The 6,315-nt window shown below is 48.8% G+C and overlaps 1 long non-coding RNA gene across 1 annotated transcript in view; it reads right to left on the bottom strand.

Annotated features, from left to right (window-relative positions):
• Positions 1–1,265, bottom strand: part of LOC106888875 — a 35,575-nt gene extending 34,310 nt beyond the window's left edge. The window contains exon 1 of the long non-coding RNA XR_001412214.1: positions 1,211–1,265. This is a non-coding gene — a long non-coding RNA (uncharacterized LOC106888875). The remainder of the gene's footprint in view (positions 1–1,210) is intronic.
• Positions 1,266–6,315: the final 5,050 nt, after the last annotated feature.

Genomic DNA, 6,315 nt, shown 5'->3' with positions numbered 1-6,315 from the left:
GGGGTTTGGGGGGGGGGGGGACACGGCTGTCTGGTATGTTGGGGCTCTTTGGAAAGACCCCCAAATAAACACAGACACACTCCTTAGTTCCTCCCCCCTCCAGCGACTCATGATTCCTCACACAACCCGCTCCTACCTTGCACACACACACACACACACACACACTGCACACAGGCAGCACCGGGAGCAGCATAAATAAGATCAATGCGAACCAGCAGTGGTAATTAAACTGCCGGTGGTATTTGCAGTCTCTCTGTCTTGTAAGGAAGGTTGCATGCAATTAGTGAAAACATTTTGGCCTGGGAACAGTGCCAGTTTGCTCTGTCCTTTCTTTCAACTCCCATAGAAACCCGAGGACCCCTGATTATCCTCCAGACTGCAAAAATAAAACCCCAGTAAAAAAAACACCCCACTTCTACGCTGTGTTTCCCTGAATTCAGGGCCCGCTGTGTCAGGAGGCAGAGAGCAGGGTCAGGAGGGCCAGAGTTGGAGGTGACCTCTTCAGAGATGTGGGGACTTTCCCCAGCCTACAGTCCTCAGCTATCACGAGTCACAGGTTTCCCTTTTAACCTAGAAAGTTGTGTGTCTCCTCAATAATCCCAGCCACAAGACCTTTCCTCAAGGACAATTGCTTCACCATCTTGTTCACATGAGAAGGTTGCACCATTTCCATCAAGACATGCTCTGAAAGCAGGTTAGGTCAACCCTTGTGTCTGATGATTGGTATTAAACAACATTTCTAGCTTTACTTCCTCTTAGACCAGTTTCCTAACCAAGCTACATAAGCCAGTCCTCAGCTGAGACTCCCAAGTCAACCTTTGGTGGCTTCAAAGCATGGATAACCTGAATCATAATCATCTTTGTTGGATGGAATGCCAGTTCTGGAAGGGGAGGAAAATGAGCAGCTTTTAGATGACAAGGAGTTCTACCCAAAAGTCAGTATTTTTCTGCAACTTATAATATTAGTACATACTAAAAAAAAAATAGGAAAAAATGCCATAAATAATGTGCTAACTATCACAACTGAAATTCAGGGGGAGAGAACCCAGACGCGTCTGGAGAAGAAATACTTAAAGCAACTGCCTCCAAACTGAATGGGATGAACTGGAAGAGGCTGAGCAGCTCCTGCAGACGGGGGACAAGCCCCAGCCAGCAGCCGCTCCTACGCACACGGAGGCTGTGGAGAAACCCGTGAGCGAGAGCTACTCACCCAACAGCCAGGAGGAAGCAATACCATGCATGTCCCATATGGCGAGATAAACCAGCAAGAGACTGGGCAAGCAACTACAGCAGAGACTAAAGGAAGAAGAGAAAACACGCTCAGATACATTTCATGAGGTTGCTTAGCTAAATGGTCACTGTAGTTTTAACTTAAAATTCAAAATAACCTTAACTCTGTCCCTATTTCCCATCCAGTGCCCCCCTCTAGGAGATACTCTCCATATCATAACTAGTCCACCCTGATGGCATAACTCAGCAATTTCCTTTCAGGAATCAATGAGAACAAATGAAAATTTAATACATTCTCCAGACAACCCAACTCCCTTCTCTCCCCCATGGTAAATAAATAATGTGCTAGTCAAATGATGGATGGAGTGCTCGGAGATCGGTGGCCGAGTGCTATTAGGGGCTGGGGAGGTCGGTGAAGTGGAGATGTGGTCTAGCACAGGATGAGGTGGTGGCCGTGGGTGATTTGAGCACATAAAAAGAAGCCAGGACCGAGATGGCAGGCACAGGGAGGTTTCTGGTTGAGGCAGGAAGGGGGTATGGAGGAGATGGGGCTGTCTCTTTATGGATTACTGCACAGGGGGTTATTTGGTTTCACTGCCACAGACACAGCCAGACCCAAAGCCCGGTGCTGGCAATGAGAAAAAACAAAGGCAACTCCTTTTGCCTTCAGCAAGTTTTGGATTGGGAGATTTTGCTGGATGAGGCAGGTAGGTGTGAGATTTTGGTTTATTTGGCAGGAAGCGGATGGAGGAGGCAGAGAATGGTCTGGGGAGATCTTCAGCCTGTACAGGAGAGGGACAATCGAGTGCAGATGCACCGCTGTCTGTCAGAGGAAACGGGGAAGGTGTGTGAAAAAGCGCCTGGAGCAAAAGCATTAGGGAGATGGGACCTTATAACCTATATTCTGGGACACGTTTGTTAAGGGATTATATTTCACCTCAAACAAAATGAGGAGGTTTGCCTTTTTCCTTTTGCCTGCAAGATGGGTCCCTGGGGCTCCCCGGGGACACATCCAGGTGGGGTCAAGGCAGGGCTCTTAAAGATGGAGCAGAATGCACTAGCAGGACCTGCTGGAGAAACAACTGCCAACCTGCAGATCACAAAGTATATGGTGGACAGGAGAGATGGTGGTTGCCAGGGACATCTACCTGGGACAGATCTCCACATCTTCACTAGGACAAGCAATTAGCATTCATTAACTTGTGTTAATCCATACCTTCCAACCCAGGTTTGAGGCTCAGGTCTAGGAGTATGAGGGAGTGCTGCTGGCCCCATTGCTCACTGCAAGACACTGAACTAACACAACGTCTCTCCCTCCCAGATGCTGGGTCCCAGCTGGTACGTGTGGTCCCGATGATGTCCCCCTCCCCAAAACCACGCAGCGCTGGCTTTTGATCCTGTTGGCCTTCAGGATGCACAACCAACAGTGCCCACTCCGCCTCGTCCCACAGCTCTGCTTATCTGCTGAGCCGACTGTGTACCTCCTTATCTCTGGGGAGAGCCTCTGTGTAAATATTGCTGTAAATTCTTTGGCTTCCCGTCCAAGTAGTGCTGCTCTTTAATGCCTTCCTTGTAAGACCTGCTTGCCCTACCCCAAGCCATTAGCTGTAACAGGACGTTAATAAGGAGGGGGTTTGGTATCTCTCAGGGAGGTTGACCTCTTTCACTAGAAGCAAGGCACCCATTACAGAACAATGATAAATCACAAGCCTTCCACTCCTTCCCCAGCAGGCACTTCTTTGCATGCATAAACACACACAAGAGAGGCACACACGCTCCCTGCATTAACTCTGGCAACACCCAAAAGCCCTGCCAAGCCAACACATATGGGACCTGGGGCTCCAGGGCCTCTCCAGCTGGTCCCCACCAGCTCTCCCCTGCCTCCATGCATCCTCACAGCACAAGGCACCCTCTAGGACTCTGGGTCCTGGTGTGGTCCTCCTTGCATGGGTCTTAGCTACATCCACGTGTGACTCCCAGCAAGGGTGTCAATACCTGAAACTCTGGTGCTGCCAGAGACACCATGGATGTTCACATAGAACGAGGCAGGCACCCAGTGGACCAGGGCAGGATGAAGAGATTGTGCTTGTGCTTCCTCCAGGGTGGGACAGCAGCTGTGTCCCCTCACCTGCACCAGCCATGTTGGCCACTCTAAACCCTGTGAGACAGAGGAAGGACCCTACCCAATGCTTTCCTAAGTAGGCAGCGTTTCTCTAGACAGCCCGTTTTCCATCATATTAAGGAGCTATTGTGTTTCATGTTGAACGCAAACATTGCCAATTGAGCTGAACCAGGAAGGAAGACACAGCAGACCTTGTAATCCAAGTATAAACCCACACAGGGAATGGGAGACACCAGCAGGGACCTCTGGATGTCACCAGAGCCGCCACCGTCCCTGCCCCCAAGCACTCTGCTCCTTCTGAACCACTCCCAGACAACTACAGACCAGCAGAGATTTATGAACACCAAGCCTCCAGAAATTTTTCTGACATCCTTTAACACAAGTTATTCCCCCTTGACAACCAGTTCTTAAAAAACTTCTTCCATTCCACTATTTTTTTTTTTGACATAAAATAAAAAAAATACACTTGGAGACCTTGTTGGCTTGAGCCCTCAGATTCAGACTTCAGTAGCTGACAACCATGTTGTTTTCAGTGCTGCTATTTTTTTTAAGCAAGCAAGAAGGAAAAAAAAAAAAAAAAAAAGAAAGCACCGAAAGGAAAAAATTTGGCTGAAAATTGACATGTTCTGAGAAAAATTCTGCTCTGGCAGAAAAGGCAAAAAACAACGCCTGTTTGACAGAGAATTGCTTTTGACAGCAAACTATTGACCAGGTCTAACAAGCGGGCTCGGACCTGTTAGAGAAGGAGCACGGGTTTCCTCATCCATCCCGCAGCCCGCTTCCAGCCGGGGAGTGTTGAGTCAAGCTGGCCGCTGTCTGCATTAACAGCCAATTTGCTTTCAGCCCTTCTCCTCTGGAGCTGGAGAGCATCCGAGCGCCGCACACACACACATCCTCGCCCGGGGGTCGTGCTCCCCGTGCCGTGGTGGTTCGAGCAGGGGAATGGAGCATCTTCCCGGCATGCCCTCCTCCGCTCTCGTAAACAGCCGCCTCCTCTCTCGCAGCCGTCTCTGCTCATCCTTTAATTACGTTAAGGGAAGATTTCTGCTGAGTCCAGCACAAAGCGGGATGCGCGGGGAGAAGCAGGGGGCTCCTCCTGGTCCTGGCCTTGCTCCTTCCATCCTGATGATCTGCCTCAGTTTCCCTAGTTGGACAACAGCGCTCCTCACCCTCCCGGGGAAGCAGCCACAATGCTGTTGTTATCATCTGCTTGGAGTTAAATACTAACCCACCCTCACAGCATTTTTTTTTTTCTGCTTCATTCGAACAAACAAAATTTTAAAAGCCCCAAACCATCACCAGCCAATTCAGAGCAACAAGTCCAATCAGAGCGGACTTTGATGATTGAAGGGTTGGATCCAAACTGCTGGGGATGGATGGAGAAATCCCCTCTGTTTCTGCCCTGCTGCCGTGGGTTGGAGCGTGGCTGTTTCCCCTGCTGTTGCTCCATGGCTGCTGCATTTAAAACTTCTCTGCTTTTCCGTACTCACCTCCTTCCTGCCAGCTCAAGGGCTCTCGCTCCCTGGGGCTGTCATTAATCGGTTGTGATCAGAGGTCGGCTATAACCCTTTCACAGCAGCCTCTTGACTTCACTCTCACCCTGGGGGATGCACTTGGGGACAGAGCAAGAAGCACGCTGAAATATGGCGCTTTTTTTTTTTTTTTCCTTTTCTCCCCCCTTACTGTAAAGCCCTCGCTGTCATCAGAGCAAGGAGCCGTTCACACTCATGACACAAAGCCAGGAAATCAGGGCTCTCTTACTCCAGACTCTGCAGCTGGTAAGTGACCTTGGGCAAAGGGCTGCATTTGTCTGTGCCTTAGTTTTCTGTGATACTTCAACAATATTGTGGATTTGTTTAAGAACCAAGAACACGCAGTTTCAGTCAAGAACTAATGCATTTAGAGAAGTCATGCAAGTCACTGACAAATAACAGGTTTAAATCACAAACTATCAGGCTTTTCCCATATTAGTTAGAACATTTAAAACATTTACTCTTTGAATCTTGCCCATTTCAACTATTCATTTGGATTGAATTGTTTGTAACAATGTTACTTTCAAGTTATAAAAAGCTACAACAAATTAAGCCCCTCCCACCTCTCACTTCCCATAGAAGGCCAACACAATGCTACTGATGCACTAACATCAATTAGTTCTAAGGCCGCCAATGTAGAAATTTAAAAAAAAAAAAAAAAAAAAGTGAAGAGAGGAATTGTATTATTGTATTTCTAATATGGGCACTGGCTGCAAACATGAGACCTTCAGGGCAAAATCTGGCTGTGAGACCACCAGGAAGCCATGTCACCAGCTCCTGGTGGCAGGGATAGTTCCCAGTATGTGGGATGGAAAGGCGAAGGTTGACCATGAGAGCTGGACCAGGCAAGGTTCACCAGCCCTGAACCACACACATAGGTCACTAAAGCTCTCTGCAACCCGGGGACTGACAACGGGGAATTCACTGGGGGATTGAGCTCCATCCAACTCATTTTTAAAAGGAATTAACACACGCAAAGCAGGCAGACCACAAGAACAGCCTTTGCATTGTTCAAGCATCCCTACAAGGGCAAAGGCGACTCCAACTATACATGACTGTGGAGAAGCAGCCTGGTATGGAGGGGTTGGCAGCCACCCAGAGGCAAAGACCCCTGTGCTCTAACCCCACAGCTGCCCCACCATGAAACCTGTTTGCTCCCAGGATGTTTCCATTCCCTGCCCCACCTGGAGCAGTTTTGCTGCTCTTCTCTCCCGAAGAGCAACACAACCAGACCCAGGCTTCAGCTAGGCACCAACGCAATATAAATAACCACAGAGCCATCAGAGGTGCAAATCTGCTTCACTCTTCTACATGATAACACCCTTATAAAGGGATAGCTCATTTGGCAGATTATTCCCAGCCACGATGAGGGGAATGATAAGGACATTGGCTCTTCTAACCCTCGTTGGTAAATTGATGGGAGGTGGATTC

This window comes from Calidris pugnax, unplaced genomic scaffold, assembly GCF_001431845.1.
Source record: "Calidris pugnax isolate Ruff unplaced genomic scaffold, ASM143184v1 scaffold63, whole genome shotgun sequence".
In the NCBI taxonomy this organism is placed as follows: Eukaryota; Metazoa; Chordata; class Aves; order Charadriiformes; family Scolopacidae; genus Calidris; species Calidris pugnax.
This window is presented reverse-complemented; position numbering and strand designations above follow the sequence as displayed.